Source organism: Camelus ferus, chromosome 7, assembly GCF_009834535.1.
Source record: "Camelus ferus isolate YT-003-E chromosome 7, BCGSAC_Cfer_1.0, whole genome shotgun sequence".
In the NCBI taxonomy this organism is placed as follows: domain Eukaryota; kingdom Metazoa; phylum Chordata; class Mammalia; order Artiodactyla; family Camelidae; genus Camelus; species Camelus ferus.
The window spans coordinates 76048785-76071447 of record NC_045702.1 but is presented as its reverse complement, the minus strand read 5'-3'; the positions used below and the strand labels follow the sequence as shown (position 1 = coordinate 76071447).

Here is a 22663-nt window from a genome sequence, read left to right as displayed (position 1 = left end):
TTGTTCCATTCCTCTTTTGGTCTGTTCATGCTCTCACTGCCTTGATTTGTGTGGCTTTATATAGTCCATCTTGATTTGGGCAGTGGATGTCCTCCAACTTTGTGCTTTTCTTCCAGAATGGATTTTGACTTGATAGTCCTTTGCATTTATGTATAATTTCAGCATCAGCTTATACATACAATTTTTTTAGACATGTCTTTAATAATACTGAATCTTCTGATCCATTGTAGGGGAGCAAAATCTGCCACCCCAAAAACCTCTTGGGCATGTGGATTATTTGGAGCTGAAAAAGCCCAAAAGACTAAGAAAGAAGCTTTGACTTTTCTCCTAAATTCCTAATAGAATTTAGCTAGAGGGAATGTTACCTGACAAGAATAGAGCTATCACCAGCATCTGCAGAGAACATGGGCTGGGGATGTGGGGGAAGCTCAGCAGAGCCTAAAAATCAGAGTTCACTCTGTGTCCCACTGTGTCTGTGTAGCCCAGCAGACATCTACCTACCAAGCATTTGCTCTGTGTGAAAGGCCTTCCTTTCCCTGTAAAGTCCCAGACTGCTACCCACAATGTCTTCTTTTGTCTTCAGCTGAAGATCTTATGTAAGGTGAGGGTTTCAGACATTTTGGAGAGTTACTCAGTTTTGCTGGGTTTCTTCCATGTATACAGTATATGTCATTAAACTTTTGTTTGATTTTCTCCTGTCAGTCTGTCTCATGTCACTTTAATTCTTAGAACAGCCTAGAAAAGTAGAGGAAATTTCTTCCTCCCTGACACCACTAACATGTCTGTGTTCATTTAATTTCTCTTAATAGTACTTCTGTGTTTTCTTTGTAGAAGTCTTGCTCATAGTTAAACTTTCTCCTCTTGTTTTTTTGATGCTGTATTTAATGGCAGTTTTTTTTAAATGATACATAGAAATATAATTGATTCATTGATCATGTATCCTGTAACTATGCTAAATTTATTTACTAATTCCATTAGTGTGTGTGAGTTTAGGTTTTTGTTTTTTGGATTTTCTGCACACAGAATCATCATTTCACTGCAGAGAGTGTTCTTTTCCTTAGCATGCTTTGTTTCTTGCTTCATGCTTCTTTCTGTGCACACAGTTGAGTAAAGGTGGTAAAATTAGACATCCTTGTCCTGTTTTTGGTCTTAGAGTAAATGTGTAGATTTATTAAAAGATAACTTTCTCAGTTTGTGATGGATCCCATAGGTTTAAAAAAAGGAAAAGCATTAAGGCTTACAAAAAGAGAAGTAGAATGTCTTCACAACGTGGGAGTAGGGAAAGACTTTGTAGAGTGTATAAGAAGTATTAAGTGTGAGATTAAAAAAATTTTTTAACTAAATTTCAACAAAACAAAATATTTTACTGATTAAGAGACATTTTTAAAAATGGAAAGACCAGCTTCAGAGTAGTAGAAAATAATTGCAGTATATATTGTTGACAAAGAACATGACTGAGAGACTACATCAGGATGCTTTTGAGATTTTGGAGACATATTCTTTGTATTGATTAGGGCATATACATTTGTCAAGTATTAGGGAATTGTGTATCTAGTTTGTAGGATTTCTCTCTCTTATTTGTTTGTCTTTTATTTGTTTTCTGCATTGAGCATGTATTTCTTTGTAAACAGAAAACAAATTTTAAAAAAGAAAAGCTTAGCAGTGAGGAACCACTGCAGATTTTGAACAAGGAAGCGCTGTGTTTAAGGAAGATTAATGTAAAATATTGAATGACTAGATTCAGACATAGATATATGTATATCTATACATATAAAGGCAAAGACTAAAGCAAACAGCATCACAGAGGTAGCATCTTTATCATTTGACAAACTATTGGGCTAAGAGAGGGCAACAATAAGAAAAATTCCGAGTCTTGAATCCTGGGGTGACTGGAAGTAGAGTAGTGCCTTCTGGGCATCATTAAAAAAAAAAAAAAAGAACTCTGAATTTTGAAACTACTTGTCATTTCCTCTTAGTTTTGGATGTTGTGTGGCTATTAAGTGTGCAGCTTGTCTTTAACAGTTGAACAAGAATTTATGGCATGCATTCTGTGTCCTAACTTCACCGCAGCATTATTCTATGTCATTTTTTTTCTGGGCTATTTTTTCTTTATCCCAGTTTCCTTCTAATTTTGTATCTTGTATTGTGGTTTTAAAAACTGCCTCAGTTCTTTACTGAAAAAAAGTGGGTTGAGTAGTGTTAACAGAAACAGTGTAATTACAGTTGGTCTGGGGAAATATTGATGAGTTTGACTTTATTAATTTGAGATTAAAGAAACTGATGGAGAACCAAGAAGGCAGCTAGAGATATGAATCTGGGGCACAAAAGAGAGGACAAGCTGATGGTGTAGTAAAGAATTTAATGTTGCCCAAAGAGATCTGGCCTTTGCTCTAAACTCCTTGGTGGTAATCTCTAAGCTCTTGGAATGTCTGTCTGATAAGTATCCTTTTTACCTGGGCCTTGGCCCCCTCAGGGTAATCTTACAGTGTGATCTGTGCCTCATGGGGGCTTTTGGAGGGCGTGGAGCATGAGGTTTGTCATGTTGCCAGTCAACCATGTCTACATAACGGAGCCCTAACAAAAACTCTGGACTCCGAGGCTTGGGTGAACTTCTGTGATTGGCAATATCATCTGTGCTTTGTCATGTGTCATTAACTGGAGGAATCAACACTGTCCACTGGGAGAGGACAGTTGGATGCTCCATATTGGGGCCCCTCCTTGATTCTGCCCCATGGGTCTCTTCCCTTGACTGTCTGTAGCCCCTGTGCTGTTGTCAGCTATCACCACAAGTATATCACCTTGTGTGTGTTCTGTGAGTTCTTCTCACAAATTATTAATTACTGGGATGGAACACAGTGTCCAGAACCTCCAAACCTACAGCTGGTGTCTGGACTCTGCATTCTGTCAGAAGTGAGACTGTTCCAAACCTTACACAAGTATTACAGATTTGATGTGAAATCAGGTCACATGAGGAGGAGTGTTCAGTGAGTAGAGGAAGTGCAGGGAGATTGTTCAGTGACAAGCCTTTGAGAAATTCCGTGGGACACAAGTGAGAAAATAAGCACAAGTGGAAGAACAGACAGAACAGACAGGGAGGCAGGAGAGCAACCAAAGGCATGGGTTCAGTTGACACGGAGCAGATTGAGGAACCGAGAAGATGCCAGCTCCGAGAAGATGGCTCTGTTATTCTGAATGAAAAAAAAAATCCTGAACATACTTAGTTGTCTGACCTAAGTTTTTCATTTTGGAGGTGTAGATTGGGTCTTGCTTGCAGTCACTTTAAATGTCAGTGGTTCTTGTCCCCACCTGTTAGCCTCCTGTATCCTCTGCCTTTTTGGATCTGGACTTCTTCAAAGGAGGTGCCTCAGGACCTGGCCAGATTCACCATGTGATGTCTGTCATGATCTTTCCTGCTTCCTGCTCCCATGGTGCTGCGAGTACCCCCTATGAGGGTGCTCTTGTCCATGCCACCAGGGCTGTCCCTGCTTACTCAGCACCAGAGCAGGACTGTGTGGCACAGGTAGTGAGAGAGGCCAGGCCAGACGCCTCCCAGTCTGCAGTCTGTCACCCAGGAGTGCACAGCACTGACTGTGCCATGCACCTTAGCATGTCCTTTATGGTTGGTTCCTCTTTCTGTCCCCCAGCCCTCCGCCCGCTGGTCTACACCACTGGTCCTTGGAGTCTGGTTTCAGAAAGAGTCCACAGTCAGTGTGATGGCTTTGCTTTCACTCATTTTCTGTCTCATCCTCTCCCTGTCCCCGTCCCCCCCATCCCCTTACGGACTCACTGGAGCATAAAATGCCGTCCGTCTCCTAGCCCTAAATGAAAACACTCCTGTAAATCATTTCTTGCACTCTGGCTCCTTGGGACTATCCAGTTACCTAGGCAGGCCCAGGCATGTTTGATTCGTATTTGGCATCTAGGTAGTATTCAAAAAATATTTACATACAGAACCTGGTAATGGGACAAGTTTTGGAATAATTTATTCTCTTTCTTTGTTAAAATGTATTTTTACTGAGATATAATTGACATATTGTACAAGTTTTAAAGTGTACATTGTGTAAGTTAAGTTGTCCATTTGATATGTTGTATATTGCAAGATGATTGCCACTGTGCATCTCTGTCAGGTCATGGAATTTTCATTTCTTTTTTTTGTGGTGAGAACAGTTAAGATCTCATCTCTTAGCAACATTGAAGTTTATATTACATCATTGTTGTCTATGTTTTAGCCTTTATTTTTCACCTGAGGCTAGTTTAAAAAAAAAAAGGACTGTGTTCTTAGGTTCTTTATCCAGATTTCTCTCCTTCATACTGATGTTCTGGATTGGTTAGAATCATGGTGATTTTTCTGTCTCTCTATATTAGGTCCTATTTCAAACTGAAATAGAAGATTAAAGTGAAATAAAGTTTCAGGTCTTGTTGGAGTTTTGGGGTTATTTTATATTGACTAAGAAAGAGTAATTGAAAATTTGCTGGGTTTTTCCTCATACAGTTTATTTTTTATCGATTACATAAGGATCACCCCTTTAAATGGTTTTTAATACATTCACAGAATTGTGCAACTACTACCACTATCTAATTCCTGAACGTTTTTATCACTTTAGCAAGGAGATACATATTCATTAGCAGTCAATCCCCACTCCTCTCTCTTCTTGGTCCCTGACAACCACTAATCTACTTTCTGTCTCTATAGATTTGCTTATTCTGGACATTTCATATAAATAGAATTATATAGTCTGTGGCCTTTTTTGGCTGGCTTTTTTTTTTTTTTTCCTTAACACGTTTTCAGGTTTTATTCATGTTGGGTGGTTTCTACTTTTGGGCTATTTTGAATGTGCTGCTATGAACATTTGTATATGAGCTTTTGAGTGGACATATGTTTTCATTTCTCAGGGGTATATACCTAGGAGAAGAATTGTTGGGTTATATTGTAACTCCATGATTAACTTGAGGAAATGCCAGACTGTTTTTCCAAAGCAGCTACATCACTATGTATTTCTTCCAGCATTATATGAGGGTTACAGTTTCTCTACATTGTCGTTAACATTTGTTACTCTTTTATTTTAGCCATCCTCATGCATTTGATGTGGTGTCTCATTGTGATTTTGTTTTTGATGATGTTGCATCTTTTCATGTGCCTACTGACCATTTATGTATCTTCAGAGTTGCTGGGGTGTGCGTGTGTGTGTGTGTGTTCGTGTGCGTGCATGCGCACACCCACACACACGTTCTTATTGCTAAGGTTGTCATTTGTGATGACACATGTTGTTCCATTTCTGAGGATCCATGAGAGTTTTCCTTCAGTCCCAGTACCTGGGAAAATTGTGCCACTTCTGTCTCCTAATGTGTTATTAATGTTTTTAACACTATGGCTCTTACAGGGCTGTGATTTCCCTTATTTCTTTGTTGTCTTTCAATGCTAGGAATTACTGTGTGAATTGAGGTTCACGCCTGCATTTCTAAGTGATCTTAAATATTTCTATAGCTATTTATTTAAACTCTTATTTGCTAGATGAAAAAATTATTATAAAAGTGTACAAGGTAGAGTTAAAAAATTCAAACAAAATAGGAAGCAAAAAATAAAAATTCTCACTTTCTTTGTTTGATACTCTCTTCCATAGTCAGCTCCCCAAGGTGAATTAAAGGGGTTTAAAGTTTCAAAGATATCATCCTGGAAATTAATGTAGTATATGCATATCCACATATGTATAACTACCATAAATGAGACTGGTCCATGTGTGCTCTCTCATACTATGCTATTTTCATTCAGTAGTATCTGGGTATTATGTAGTCTCAGCTTTCATCATTGTAAGTAATGCCACTGGGAACTGCTTGTATTTTCACCTATGGGTTTGTCCTGAGCAATAAGGTGTAGCTGGGGTTATCTAGTTTGAAGCATAGCACATTTTCATTTTAAAACATGTTACCAGTTGCCCTCCAGAAAGATTATACTGATTTATACACTAACCAGAAGTACATGCATGTGGCTCCACATAGCACCACTGTCTTTACATGATGTCATCAATGATTTGTTGTATTTTACTCGTTTGATCATGAGTAGAACTGGCCATTTGTATTTAGTATTTTGATTGATTGATTGATTTGATGTATAGTTGATTTACAATGTTAAGTATTTTTTTTTTAATTGTGTACTTCATATTATTTTTGACCATTGGGTTTTAAAAACTTGCTTTTATTCTTTCTGTATCATGTAATCTTGTATTTGGTTTTTTAGAAGAGACTTAGTTTTTTTTATTATAATTTCATATCTTGATTATACTTTTCTTTGTACTTTTTATATACTAATTAAGATCATTTTACCTATTTGCTTTTTATTGATCCTGTCAGCAGCCTATTCAGCTCTATTTACTATACCACCCATATTCACTGTGAATATTTAAACCTGAATATCTCATCAGACTACCAAACTTCTTCCCTAGGACTACAGTAGTTTTTCCATTATTGTTAACACACTAAGATGGTGGTGTTCTTTCCAAGACTATTAGGTCTGAGGCATAAAAGGAGGAGCATTTTCAAGAAGGAAGGATTTAATAATAGCAGTATTGATGTAATCCGTAGTTTGAGGACGGTGAAGTCTAAGAAAGGGCCAGTGAGCTACCTGTGGCCGAGGGGAGGTCCCTAGAGACCCATCAGTTGGGGTCAGTGATGGATCATGCATATATCAAGGTGAGGACATACTGGAGAGACCATAACAGATTCTTTGGTGAAATTTAGCAGTGAAATGAAGAGGAGGTTATAGCTTGTAGGGGTGGGGGCCAGATACAGGCAGGAGAAAGTTGATTTTAAGACAGGATACCTGAGCATATTTCTAAGCAGAAGAGAAGAAATCTGCGGGAAGGTTGAAGGGCCAACTGGAAGGAATTAGGTGAGTGCTTTTTGGAGATAGTGGCATAATCTTGGAAAGATTGAGGGCACATTCTTTTTGCAGAACGATGGAGGAGGTTTTGTGTAACTGTTGCCATAAGCAGAATAAGGGCTGTTTTGGTTATTGTTGTGTAACGAGTTATCTCAAAACTTACCACCTTAAGCCAACTTTTAATTTTGCTTATGATTTTATGGATTAGGAATTTAGAAAGGGCAAAGCAGAAGGGGTTTGCCTCTTCATGATATCTGGGGCCTCCATTGAGACATCTCAAAGGCTTGAAATGACTATATGATGGAGGACTGGAATTGTCTGAAAGCTCATTAGTCTCCTGTCTGAGCCCTGGGCTAGAAGACTGAGACTGCCGACGGGAGTGCCTCTCTGTGTTCTTTCCACGTGTCTTGGCTTCCTTACATCATGGTGGCCTCGGGGTGTTCAGATGTCTTACCTACCATCTCAGAGTTCCAGAAGTAAACTCCTAACTTACTGAGTAGAAGCTGTTGTTGCCTTTTATGACTTAGCCTCAAAAATCACCCAGCCACTTCCACTACCTTCTGTTGGTTAGAAGCACATCAGAAACCACAGAGGAGGATTAGCATCCATTTCTTGTAGTAGAATGCAGGGTTCTGGAGAGCCAGTGGTTTGGGAGGTGCTATTGTAGCCTTCCTTGGATAATACAGTCTGCCAGAAGAATGACATAAGAAGTTAATAAAAGGACATTGAGAACTTCTAAGTATGTATAGTTATGTTTTGGTATAATCATTTACCCATTTTTCCCAGGACATAAACTCATTTAATACTCTTTTTGCCTGGCATAAATTATAAGACGTAAGCCTAAAGTCCACTGACTGTCTAAATTGCTATGTTGGGAGCCTACCAGCAGAGGACACACAAGTTGGTGCATGAGCTAGGCTTTCTGATGATGATTAAACCAGGAAGCATTAATTACTCTTGGATTGTAAAACTAGGTGTGGCTTTAGAATGAGGCTCAGAAATCAGTTCTGTTTTCCATATATGTGTCAAAGAGCTTTTATTTCCTGCATTTGTAGTCATTAACCTCTAAGATCTGTGTTTTCTTCCTATTTTTTGAATTCCTTTAGAACTAGTGAGAATTTGGATTATTCACAAAGACTTACTCATTTTTTACAAGACGTGTGACGAACACCAGGGAGCGTGCCTGTAGCTGTGTGGTTGGGTCAGACTTGCTATGTACTGTGTGATACACCCTTGTGCCTTAGTGAACAGTAGGAGCATAAAATAGCAATAGGTCTTGACTTACTAAAGGCGCTTGATCTTTCAGTTATATTCTGATGTCTGAGTGTTTGTAGTTACAGTGCTTGGTTTTAAATGACTAGGGAGCTGTTCCCAATATTCTTTTTATTTTAAAACTTTTTTGGTTACTAAAATACGTTGTGAAAGACATCTCAGTATTTCTCATGTATCTTCTATTTTCTGAGCCCTACTTTCGCCGAACTAAGACTTTCTCATTCTGAGATCAGTTGTCTCCCCAGTTCATAATTCAATATATTGTATTTTTGCTTACCCCAAACATAATTAAGTGAGAAATGAACTCCAAATCTTTGAGTACATATGAACAGTGTCCAAGTTCAGGTACTGAAGCTCATGTTAACTATGGAGATAACTCCCTTTTAAGATCTCAAATAATGTCTGTTTACTCTTCCTCTGCCTGCAAAGCAAGTAAGTGGAAGGCTGAGAACAAGAAAGAAAGACATAAAAACTAGGAAATCATTGCAAAAATCCCAGTAAACGTTGCAGCCTTAGCCTGCCTGATGTAGTCATTAAATTTTTGAGGCAAAGGAACAACCAAAATCAATGCAGAGGTATAGACATAAAGACAGATTGCATAAAAGGACAAAAGTACACCTGAGAAACTAACCCTGTATTAGTCCTCTGAAGTACTTACCTTTCAGTGTACTGGTAAGCAAGTATATTAACTGGGTTTTCAAATGGACTTTAAAGACTCTGTATTTAGTTTCCATAGACTATATTTTTTAATTTAACTGTAAATTTTATAACAATTTTAATGGAGCAGTGGTTTAGATTCTTCTCTCAAAGATAGTGAAGAGACCAATGGCTGTGACTGGCACTGTGTATTTAAGAAACAGTAGAAAGTGTTGGTAGTGGTGGTAGTGGATACCAAATGTGTCCAGTAACTGTCTTTAATTGTGAATTCCAAGATTTGTAGAGTATTAATATGCTCAAAATACTTTCAGTGAAAGAGAACACTTAGTTTTATGTATGAGGAAAAAAAATTTGTGACCCATGTTGGAAAGTCAAGTAAATCTCTAAACTTGGCCTCTTGAAAACAACCATTAGCCATTTATGATCTAGCATTAACTCCTGCGCATTTTAAGGACTCCTACCGAAGGTGCATTTAAAATGCTATGTTCCAAAGCATTCTCACTGGATTAAGAAATTATTCAGAAATGTTCTAGGTTATAGAATGCAGAGATTACCTTTTTAGATTCTGGCTTTCCCCTCCGGAGTGTGAGCTGCATTTCTGCTGTGGGCTCTTATCAATCTTGAGGGTCTTTTCTAAAAAGTGGAATTGTCAATATATTGATGTATTTTAGAAAAATGTTTGCATGTAGATGCCAAATTGCAGCACTGAAATGAGAAGAAATCTGTAGATTATTGATCATAAAAGCAGAAGAAATCCTTATTTTTACTTGATGCTGTCTAAAATCAGATTGCAATTTTGTAAACATGGAGCTACTTTTTGTGGATCCAGTGATTGCTGTATTCAGCATCTTACAGATATTATCACACCTTGATACCCTCATTACCAGTTTGCCTTAAATACAGCACATTTTAATTTTGCAGTGTAATAAAATACAATGTTTTAACTGTACAACACTTCGTAGCCGTGTTTTTGTATGATACGGCATTACATTTAGGTTATTAGTTCACTTTTTCCCACCTGGTCATTAGAGAAAGGGAAATCTTCTAAGGATATACTGTGTTGTTAAATTTCATCTTACAGTTGAGAATGAAAGTCTAAATTTGCACAACTCTCAAGGCTCTTCATAGTGTGATTCCAGTGTACTGTTCTTGTTTTCTTTCTCAGCATCAAACAGAACTATTTATTTTACCATAAACATGCCTTCTTGTTGTGATTTTCCTCATGCTATCTGTTCTTCCTTCTGGGCTTTTCGGTTAGAATATAGTATTAACTCAGAATTTAATTTTTGCCCGCATCTTAAACTGGTAAAACCTTTCCCACTTCTCCCTCCAGTCATACCAGGGAACAGAGGACAAGCGCCCACCCCCCGTCCCCCGTCCCTGTGTGTGTCTCTTTTATGTCTCATTCTCCCTCTCCCCCTCTTGCTTCCTCTTTTCCTCCTTCACGCTCTCAGTCTCGCTCAGGACAGGGACTTGTCTCCAGCCAGGAAAATTAGGAAATGCTTCCTCTGAAGGGGGCCTTGCTCAAGCTTCTCCTGATGGATAAGTGCTGTTCTTTGTATCCTAACACCTTGCATACTTGAGACATTTTACAAATAAATACAGAGCACAGTAGACAAGGTGAGGAAATTGTATAGTAGAAATAAAGTCAGATTAAGGTTGATACATAAAGATTTATTATGATTTATTAGATAAATCTGTGCAATTTGAAATTTTTGCAGATTTGCCTGTGAGTTCCTTAGTCATCAAAGCAAGGAGGGAAATACAGTTCTAAGATGGACAGTTTTCATAAGATGAAAACAGACTAGTCACTCTAAACAAGAGTGTTTTTTTCTGGTGTGAAAGATAAGTTTGCTACAAACCAAGACATTTCTGAGATTTACCTTTCTGGCAAACTAACAAATTAGTCGGCCACAGTTTCCTGGGTGCTGGCAGAAGACGTGACACTTTTGGGCCAGAGACAAAGGACTTTGTTACTCATAGCACCATAGGCAGCCTGGGCTCATGTTCATACTGGTTCCCCTCACCTGACCATATCCAGTAAGAGCTTATGCAGAGGCAGGCCCAGGTGGATACTCTGCACACTGTGGGTTTGTGTCATAGCTGAGGAACAACAAGGCCCAATCTTTTATCAGGGCCTGCAGCCAAATCTGCCAGCCTTTGTTCCTGAGGGAGGTATTTATTACATTTGACAGCCCTCTTCTCCAGAGGGAGGAGATAGTGTCTGTTTTCCAAGGCTGTTCATTTTAGAAACTTTTGGAAGATTTTCTGGAACAAAGACTGTCAGTGTCTCTGTTCAAAAGATTTACAGAAATATGTTTGCTTTGGATCTGGTTCTCTCATGAGGTTACAGTCAGGCTTTTAGCTGGGGCTGCCCTCAGCTGAAGGCTTGACTGGCTTGAAGGATCTTCTTCCCTGTTCCTGCTCACTCAGGTGGTCAGGTGGTTGTTGGGAGGTCTGGGTTCCTTGCCATGTGGTCCTCCTCACAGAGCTGATCACGGTAAGGCAGCCAGCTAAGCAGAAGGAGGGAGGGAGGGAGGGGAGAGCACCCAGAAGAGAAGCCAGTCTCTGTAAGATTGTGATAAGCCACGGCTTTATCTCTTGGGAGGTGACTTTAAACTTGAATGTTGAAAGTCTTGGATTCTCTTATAAGACTATTTTAATGTTTGCATAAACCATTAATAAAAAGGTGAATTAATTGTGATCATTTTGTAGTGTATAGAAATATTGAATCGTTATGTTGTGTATCTGGGACTAGTGTTGTGGGTCAGTTATACGTCATTAAAAAAGAAAAGAAAAAGGACAAGTTAATTTGTTTCTTTTCTTTTCCTTCCTTTCTTTTTTCGGCATTTGATAACTATAAATCATCATCTTACCTTTTGCTGATTGGGCTATGCTAATGATTTAGATTACACTTTGGATCAGTTAGTTTTACCATCTTAAATAGGTATAGGTAATAACACCCTTAACCCTGGTCTGCTGACTCATTATCTGTGCCATCAGTCACAGTGGGTTTGGGTAGTGGCAGAACAGTGGTGAACACTTATGTGGCAACTTAATATGTGCCCAGGTCTCGGTCTGAGAGAGTAAGGTACCCAGAGAAACAAATTTGCTCAGTGTCATGCAGCTAGTATATGCCGCTGCTGTGATTCAGTTCAGCATCCCTGAATTTAAACACAAATCTGTATAAGTAATTGGCAGGAGGCAAGGGCTTAAAATTATTTGTTGGCCTTTGTATTAACATTTCACGTGTTCAGGGTTTCTCATTCTACGTACTCTACTGAAATCCCTGTAGCCTGACTGCAAAAATTGTTTCTCCATCCATCCTATGTATCTTACAATCAAGTAGTTTTTGTTGTTACCTCTTTTAGGTCGTAGATAAATAGAAATCCTCTGTCTTGGGAGCATTTTCCTTTGCTCAGGTTTTCTCTCTAGAGTTCTCTCCCCTTCATTAATGTTACACTGAATACCTGGTGTAATAACAGAATAATTTCATTGAAGAGTTTTTAAGTAACAGTGATTGTTCTGATTGAATCTTCCCTAGTTTGAAGGGAGTTTTAACAGCTGTGTCATAGGCTTCATTGCTGCTTATTATTTTGATGGGTACTAGTGCTGTTTTTTTATGCCTTTATTCCTGTTGCCTTTTTATATTTAGCATTATTACTAATGTTTCTATTAAGGTGCATATGATCTGAATTATGCTTAGATTTCCACATTTTCAGTTGATACCACCTACAAGCATTTTTCACAACTGCTAAATGTGATGTGGCTCTCATAGTAGGAAATTTCTGTGTGATAAAATTTTAAAGCAGTAATTTTTTTCGTATTTGTTTTGTAACCTAAATTGTGGTTCTTAAAGACGAGTTGTGGAAAATTTTGTCATGAAGGTCAATTGTAGTAGATTCTCATGTACCATTGACAGACAAACCCATTTCCAGCTGCTCTCTTGTATTGAAAAATAGATACCATTTAAAATTGTAGTTTTTATTTTATTTCAGACTTTTACTGTTTTCATTCACAGCAATGTATACTTAATTCATACTGGAATCCTAGTCATAAAGAAAATGGGTCCCTATTTTAGCTGAAGGGTGAACACTAAATCATGGTAGAGTAAAAAGAGCACAGTGCTCAGAATCTGACAGAGCTCTATTCTAATCTTGACTCTAATGCTTTCTTCCTGGGTGACACTGGACTAGTGCACAAGCCCCAGTCCCTCCCACCCCAACACATGTTCCGTAGGAATGATAATAAAGTATCTCACTGTTTTTTGCTTTAAATGACATAAACATCACAAATCTAGAGTGGGCTTTGAGCAGACTTTTTATTTTCCCTCTTGGCCTCCTTTTTAGAGTTTATTTCAGAGGATTTGGGGTCCTGCACATTGCATTACTCAGAGCCTGTCTCCTTTGTCCCCCAGTGGTTGGTCCCTACCTTCTCAGTGGTTGCCTGATGTCCAGACAGCTCTTCTCACCAGCACACCTGTGGAATAAGTAAAGAGATGGGTTAAAAATGACATTCTTTTAGGGGGTAGGGAATAGCTCAGTGATAGAGCACATGCTTAGCATGCATGAGGTCATGGGTTCCATCCCCAGTATGTCCGATAAATAAATAAATAAAAAAAAATAAGTAAGTAAATATAATTATCCCCACAAAAAAACTCCCCAAAACCAAAAAAAAAATTCCTTTAAAAATGACATTGTTTTATTACTCTCAAACATAGAGAAATGTTGAAGGAATAATACAGTGAATCCTCATCCATTTTAGCATTGTTGAGGAATTGCTAATATTTTCTCTTACTTTATTATATACATGTATGGTGTATATGCATTTTTCTTTTGCTGAATTACCTAAAAAGAAGTTAAAATTATGGCATTTTGCCCCCCAAATCCTCAGCAGATGTCTAAGAAAAAGGTTATTCTCTTATTATATAACCATGATACCATTGTGTGACACTGAAGAAAATAAATAATTCCATAATGTCATCTAAAATTCCTTTCTTATTTAAATTTACCTAATTGTGTCAAAAAAAAAGGTCTGTTATACTTTTTCCCCTTTTTATATCTAGGACACAGTCAGCATTTACCTATAAGATTATTTATGTTTCTTAATTCCTTTTAATCTAGGAACCCGTCCCCTTTTCTTCACCAGTTCCATGGTGTTCACCAGTTGGTTTTTTATTTAGACTTTCACATTCTAGATTTGTCTGATTTTCTGTTTGATTTTTCATAATGTAATCTGTTTCTTGTCTCTGTACTTGCTGTAAACTTGAATTTATGTCTAGCCCCTTGATTACATTCAAGTTAAACACTTTTGGCAATAATGTTCTATAGGTAACGTTTTTCACCTTGCGTCATATGTTGTCTTGCCGTTGTCTCACTTAGTGAAACTGACATCGGCCAGATACCTCCATTATAAAGTCAATTTTCTACTTTGCAATTAGTAAGTTTTCTGTAGGGCTGTTCACTTGGCTCTGTACAAACTCTCTGTTCCTTTATAAGAATTTTACCTAAAAGTTTTATCATCCATGGATGATCTTTGGCCTAGTTAATCATATTGTGAGTTTAAAAAATGGTGATTTTTCTAATTCTGTCATTTCCTCCATTTATTAGCTAACATTCTTCCATGAGGAAATCCTCGGCACCCCCTCCCCTGCCTTCACCTCTTTGGTCCTGGATTTTGGTATCAGCATGGACTTAGAGATTCTTATTTATTCAATGTATTATAATCCATGTCAGTTATTTTTTTCAATGCTCAAAGTGTCCTAGATTTGGTCACTGGGACTCCTTCACTCTCTCTCCTTTTGGTATAAATGACCACATTTATCTGAGTTGTTTCTTGCTTTCTGGTACGGCATAGTATCCAAGGCTAACCTTAAACTTTCTCTAATTCAGGAATGGAACCAGCAGTTTTCCTAAGGCAGCTGGTTCCTCTTTTAGAGAATGCCATATGGAGGTGTGTGTGTGTGTGTGTAGATTTGTGTAGATACATTTGTAGGAACGTATGTATGTGTAGTAGATAGTTTTATCATTACAAAGACTTATTTCTAGGCTCTTTCACAACACTGTGAGGAAATTACTATTTTAAATCAGTTTACAATATTTCCAGTTAGTATTTAACTATATAGGTTTTTTAAAACTTTAATTCTTCTGTATTTAAAATCTAAATTCCTTAATAACATTACTATATTTACCTATTTGCTTTGTCTTGTAGTATATAAATGGGATATTTCACAATATATTTAGTAATATTAACAGTAGACCTGTTGGGTTAAAATTTAAGATTTCTTTGCAGTTCCTTGTGTTTGTTGCATGCATCCTACAACTTAATAATCTACTTAAGTTCTTTCATGAAAATAAAAAGATTGGTTATATATGTCACATATATAAATGAAGGGAGGTGACAATCAGTATATGCATAATGGTAAGTCATCAAAATTTTTCATTGATTTCTCTGCATATCATGTTTCTGTTCCCACTTTATCAGATCATTTTAAGGTGTGGTTAGTATTAGCTGAGTTGCGGCATGTGTAACCAGGGAGGAATTAATATTTAGAATATAGAGGGAATATTTACAGAATGACAATAAAATAACAAATAGCACATTAGAAAAAAATGGGGATAATCACCGGAGAGATATCACAAGAGAAATCACAAGAGAAAACATGAGTAGCCACAGTAAACATAAAAAATGATGCTCAACCTCATTTTTAATAAATGCAAAATGAAACTGAATTACAGGGGCTTATCAGTTACATGCTTTGCAAGTATTTTTGCTCAGTTATGGCTTGTCTTTTCCTTCTTTTGACAGTTTGTCTTTTTTAAAAAATCAGAAGTCTTTAATCTTAATTAAGCCCAATTTATCACTTGATTTTTTTCATAGGTATACTTTTGGTATCCTAAGAAATCTTTGCTTACCCAGAGTCACAAAGGTTTCCCCTATGCTTTCTTCTAGAAGTTCTGTAGTTTTCAGTTTTACAGGTAGGTCTTTGATCCATTTTGAGTTTGGTGCGTATAATGTGAGTTATGAGTAGGAGGTTTTTCTTTTCTCTTTCTCCACAGGTGCCAACCCGCCCTTCCCTGCCCACTCCCCTTCCCAATATAGGGATATCCAGTTGTTTCAGTGTCATTTGTTAAATAGTCTCCTTGCTCTACTGAATTGCCTTTGGCATCTTTATCTGAAATCAGTGCTTTATATATTTCCATATGAGCTTTAGAATTAGTTGTCACCTTCTACAACAAAAGCCTGTTGAAATTTTAACTGGGATTGCATTGAATCTGTAAATCAATTTGGGGAGAGTTGACGTCTTAACAATATTGAGACTTCTGACCCATGAACACAGTGCATCTCTCCATTTATTTATGTTTTCTTTAATTTCTTTCAGTAGTGTTTTGTAGGTTTTCTCCGTCTTCTTTCAGATTTATCCCTAAGTGTATTTTTAAGATTTCATTTTCTCAGTGTTCATTTCTGATATATAGAAATAAAATTGACATAAATGAATGAATGAATGAATAAATAAATAATTGGACTTTGGGGAAAAAAAAGATGAGCTTTTTAAAAAACTTAAAAAAAAAAGAAACACAATTGATTTTTCTACTTTGAGCCTTTATCCTGCTGCCTGTCTTCACTCAGTTTTAGTAGCTTTCTGGGGGTTGGCAGATTCCTTCAGTTTTTCATATAGACAGTCAAACTGTCTATGAATAAGGATAGTTTTACTTCTTCTGTTCCAATCTTGGATGCCTTTTTATTTATTGTGCTGACTAGAACTTCCAGTCCAGTGTTGAGTAGAAGGGAGAACAGTCATCCTTATCTTGTTCCTAATCTTAGCAGGGAAAGCATTCAGTTTTTCACCATTAACTCTGATGTTATCTGTAGGTTTTTCATAGACATTCTTCTGACCCTGCTTTGTTGAGAATTTTTATCAGGAATGCATATTGGATATCATGAAATGTTTTTTCTGCTTATTGAGTTGATCATACTGTTTTTCTTTTTTAGTGTGTTAATTATGGTGAATTACATCTGTTGATTTTTGAATATTAAAGGAGTTTTCATTTCTGGTATAGACCCGACTTGGTCATGATGTATTATCCCTTTTATATGTTGTTTACTTTGATTTGTTGACACTTTGTCTAGAAGTTTTCATATCTACATCCTTAGGAAAAGTTGGTATGTAGCTGCCTTATAATGTCTTCACCAGGCTTTGGAATCAAAGTAATGCTGGCTTCATAGAATGAGATGGAGAGTGTTTTTTTGTTTGTTTTTGTTTTTAACTATTAAAGACCATTATACAGTATTTTTCTTTAGGTCCATTCAGTAATTAAAAAGCTAATTTCCAACATTTATGAGACAATGAAGGGAATTTGAACACTGGTTAGATATTTACTTTTGGGGGGAAGGGTAATTAGGCTTATTTATTTTTTAATGGAGGTACTGGGAATTGAACCCAGGGCCTCGTGCATGCTAGGCACGCAGTCTACTGCTGTGCTATACCCCACCCCCGCCAACTAGATAGGTATTTAACATTAAGGGTTTTTTGGTCAAAATTTTCTAGGTGTTAATAGTATTATGGCTATGTTGAAAGATAAAAGAGGTCTTATTTTTTAGAGACACATACTGAAATACTGTAGGTAAAATATATCAGATTTGTTTTAAAATAATTTGGTATGGGGGTGTACAGATATGAAGTAAGATTGGACATGCATTGATAATTGTTGAAATTGGGTGATGGATACATGGAACTTCATTGTACTTTTCATAATAAAAAGTAAGAAAATACATCTTCTAACCCTCCTGCACCCTCCACGTTTATAAAGTTATAACTGAATTTTTTTTAATTCTCAAAGATACTATTGGCGGTTACAACTTTTCATTGCCTTGTGCAATTTGGGGTTAATACAGGCATACCTCATTTTTATTTAAATGAATTTTCCCATTAAATTTTTTTTAATTAAAATATAGTTGATCTGCAATACTGTGTTAGTTTCAGGTGTGCAGCATGGTGATTTGTTTGATTTTTTTTTTTTTGCAGATTATGTTCAATTATAGGTTATTACAAGATATTGATATAATTCGCCATGTTATACAGTAAATCCTTGTTGCTTATCTATTTTATATGTATACTAGTTTGATTCTGTTAATCCTATATTCCCAATTTGTCCCTTTCCCTCCTATTCCCCTTTGGTAGTTGTAAGTCTGTTTTCTGTGTCTGTGAATCTATTTCTGGTTTGTATATAGATAACATTTGTATTATTTTTTAGATTCCACATTAAAGTCATATCATGTAGTATTTGTATTTCTATGTATGACTTATTTCACTTAAGTATTGTATTCTCTGGGTCCATCCATGTTGCTGCAAGTGGCAGTGTTTCTTTTTTATGACTGAGTAATATTCCATTGTTTTTCATATATACATGTATATCTCACATCTTTTTAAGCCAACCATCTGTTGATGGGCACTTGGGTTTCTTTTATGTTGCTATTGTTTATAGCACTACTGTAAACATTGGGGTGTATGTATCTTTTCAATTTAGAGGTTTCATTATACCTCATTGTGGTTTTCATTTGCTTTTATCTAATTAATGATGAGCATCTTTTTAAGTGCCTGTTGGCCAGTGGTATATCTTCTTTGGAAAAATACCTATGTATTCTGCCTTTTTTGTTGTTGTTGTTTATTTTTGTTTTCTTTGTTTTTGGTTATTGAGTTGTATGTTAACCCCTTGTTGGTCACATTGTTTGCAGATATTTTCTCCCATTCCATAGGTCTCTTTGTTTTGTTGATGGTTTCCTTTGCTGTACAACAACTTTTGAGTTTGCTTAGGTCCCATTTGTTTATTTTCACATATATTTCTTTTGCCTTGGGAGACACATTTAAGAAAATATTGCTGTAATTTAAGTCAAAGAATATATTTTTCCTTTTTCAGTTTTTAGGAAGAATGTGTAGAATTGTTAATATTTCTGTTATAAATATTTGGGAAAATTTACCAATTCATTTTTTTAAGGCAAGGTTTTTAACTATAACTTTTAAAAAGTAGTTATGGGGTTACTTAGATATGTATTTTTTCTTGATTAGAAGGAAACACTTAGGTGTTTTGTGTCTTTCATAGTATTTGTCCATTTCACCCCAAGTTTTCATGTCTATAAGCATAACATTGTAATATTTCTTATTATCCTTTTAATATCTATAATATATGTTGTGATGTTACCTCACTCATTCCTTGTGTTGATACTTTGTATTTTCACTTTTTTCGCTCTGGTCAACCTGGCCTTAAGTTTATCATTTTCTTATTTTCAAAGAAACAGCCCCTGGTTTCACTGATTTTTCTCTATTGTTTTTATAGTTTTTATATTACATATTATTGATTATAGCTTATATCTTTAATATTTCTTCTTCTGCTTACTTTGGGTTGCATTTGGTCTTTTTCTCGTTTCATGAGGTGGCAATAGATCAGTGATTTGAAATCTTCTAATCTAGGTATTTAGTGCTCTTAAGTTTTCCTTAGTTCTGTGTTAGCAGTGTTTCACAGATTCTAATACATTTTAATTTTCATTTTGTATATAGAATATAATTTTGAAAAATTTCTTCTTTATTCCATGGTTTATTTTGAAGTGAAGCGTGTTAGTTTCCCAATTTGGGGATATTTTCTCTAACTGCTTTCTAAGTTAATTCTGTTGTGTTCTGAGTACATGCTTTAACTGACTTGAATCTTTTAATTTCTATTGAGACTTGTTTTATGGCCCAGTACATGGTCTGTGTTGGTAGATGTTTGATGTGCTTGAATACTTGCTTTTGAGTAGAAGGTTCTATAAATATCAGTTAGATCAAATTGGTTGGCGGTCGTGTCAACTCTTTCATGTCCTTAGTGCTGTTCTGTCTACTTATTCTGTTAATTTTCAGGAAGAGGATTCTCTCCCCTTTGCCTTCTGAGATGGCCCCCCACTCTGTCTATAGAGTGTATATCTGCTTTTACTTTGAGCCAAGCACCCAACCCTGCACCTCATGGCCTTTGTCTTGCCTTCTGAGACAGCCTGCACTCTTGTCTATGGAGTATGTATCTCTCTGAATAAATCTTTTACTAAAAAATTTCAGGAGAAGACTATTGAAGTCTTCAGTGACCCAAATTGTGTCTGTGTTATCATTCTGTGAAGAAATATCTTTTTACCCCCTCCTTCCTTTTTGAAGACTGAGCACTTTGGAGGTGATTTTCAAATCATTCCTTGTACCTTTGAAAGCCTTTATTGGTTGAGAGAAATGCCAACATCAGAGAGATGAGAGACTAAGGTCAGTGGGAAAAAAGATAATTTTTTTTTTGGTAGAAAACAAAGACTTTGTTGAAAATCATTCCAGATTATTGTCTGTGATAAGAGTTCTGAACTTTTGATTCACTGTTCAAATTGAACCTATGTTTTGCTCAGCAAGGAAAAGGGAATCGTCTTTATCTTTGGCTGACAATTCCCCCAAAGCACCTAAGAAAGATAGTTTCAGAGTTGTCTTCTTTGGAGCCTTATAAATAGTACAAGTAGAGCTTTAGTTATAGTTTTTTGGGTGTGCTAGGGGGCAAAGGAATCAAAAAAAACCAGAGCAGTGAACTTAATGATTGTTTAATAGTCTATTCTTGTTCTCTTGTGTTTGTAATCCAATCTAATAGTTATTTTTTAAGAATAAAAGGAAAAGTAAGTGATAAATACATGATTTTTATATTAAATAGTGTAAAGAGTGAAGTACTAATGTGTCATCCCAACCCCTAGGTCAAGGCAGTCCTCAAGTGCTGGTGTCTCCTGGTTCTCTGCTTGATGCCGGCAGGAGGGTCCCTGTGTGGTCCTGTTGTTATCCTGGGCTCCTGGACTGACTGATGGGGAAGCAGCAAAAGGAGGTCCTTGTCTAGTCTGGCTGTTCCTTGTGTGCTAAACAGCGTTGTGGGTCGCAGGGTATCCTCTGCTAACAGCTATCGTGGCACACGTTTTCTAAGTGCAGGGAGTTGGTGAAGAGTGTCCGTTTTCTCTTAGTTCCCTGTGTGTGGAGTCAGTTGGCATGGTCTGCTGTGGGGAGATGTGCTCCACCCTCTGGCGGCCTAGATGTTAGTTACTGTTCTGTGAAGAGAGATTGTAAAGTGTTTGGAAGAGACTGTCATTTTCTGTAGAAATCTGGGAGTAAGGAAATGAAAGTATGTGGACGGTAGATCTGAAATTGTGCACATCAGATTTGCAAAATAAAAGGTAGGATAAGTGTTGAGTACTTTCATTTGTTTTTATGTTTGTATTTAATCATTACTTTCATGCTCGTCTTGTTTGGTTGGATTATTTTTAGGCACAGTATTCTTAGCTAGTCTGTGGGCTCCTGAGCTAACTAGACTAAGCTCGTGATTTCTTTTGTTCAACTTTCAGTCCCATTGAGAAAAAGAATGGTTGCCCTGATGCTGTGATTACACTGGAAATAGTGCTCGTGCACTTTAGCTCACATGTACACACACTGGCTGTTTGGGAATTCAAGTCTGAAGTATACAATATTGATAAAAGTTTCTTCTCTTTATGTATAATTAAATTAGTTTTAAATTCAGAAACGTTAATGTTAGCAGTGATATGCAATTAAATGATAAATGGCTTTCGATTAAGCTATCAAGTGTTCCTGTGTACTAAGACCAGGTCCTCTCTGTATTAAAAATAGAATGCATTTCTCACTAGTGAACAGAGAGCATGGGCTGAGTGAGACCCAGTTTCCGGCCCTGAACCTACTACCTGTTTCTGAGACTTTTACCCAGTTCAGCAGTGTAGAAATAGTACTGTCTACTCTGCACAGTGGTTGTAAAAAACAGTGGACATCAGTGTTTCCTAAATACTTCATGCTATGAAATGTGACTAATCCTTTGAAGAAATGGTTTCATGAGCACAAATCATTTGTTGGAATTTGTAGCATTCCCTGTTCTCTTAGAAGTTCCCACTGTGTGTTAAGACGCTGAACTCTGAGAACCTCTTTGGTCAAGAAATTTGCCTTGCTTTATTCAGCTTTATATTTCTCAGACAAAACTTCTCTTTTCTTCCTTCCCCTCCCCTGCTCCCATTACAGAAAGTCTGCAACATGATTCAGTTTAGTTTTGTTTCCTGGAAAGTGGTTTTGAAAATACAGTGCCTAGCACAGAACCCCTAATTTACACCTAAATAATAATGGTTTTCTTTTCCTCCTTTTCAGTGTTAATTTTAGTGGTTTGAACCAAGAGCCCACTTTAATTTTAGTTAGCCTTCTATGTAAGTAATTCTATGCACGCCGTTTTTTCTTGTAGTTTTATTGAGATATAAGTTGACATACAGCACTGTGTACGTTTAAGCCGTACAGCCTAATAACTTCACATATGTCTATATTGTGAAATGATTGCATAATACTTTTAGTTAACACCCATCCGTTTATTTAATAATTTGCTATATTTTATTCCTAATTTACTATTTTTTAATTCATATCTTTTGCCCAATATGTTGTTACAGACTTTGGTATTAAAATCCAGCAAAAGCAAGTGTGTTATGAGAGTAAGAATTTTAGAATACTCAGTATCCGTCAAATTCCTGCTTTACTAATTCAGTACAATTTAAATATTCATCAACATTCATGATATTTCTTGAAATATAACTTGAAATGTAAGCCCTCTGAGAATTACATAGATGTGTTGGAGGATGTGGTTTAGGTGCTTTGTGCTTTGAGCATCTCCACACTAGGCACAGACTATCCATGTCTTTCTTGAGTGATTTGTAAGATCTGCAGATTTTAGAAAATGAGAAGTAACATCTTTGCAGTAGAAAAGGAGTAGATGTCAAAGAGTAAAAAGTTGGAAAGTACTTTTTTGTTTTAGAAAAATTGGAAAAGATAAAGCAGAT

General features: G+C 36.6%; 1 protein-coding gene across 9 annotated transcripts in view; it reads left to right on the top strand.

The window, feature by feature from the left end:
• The window catches only part of SRPK2 (SRSF protein kinase 2), a 204362-nt gene that overhangs the window by 140061 nt on the left and 41638 nt on the right, over window positions 1-22663 (top strand). The gene's annotated exons all lie outside the window — the stretch shown is intronic.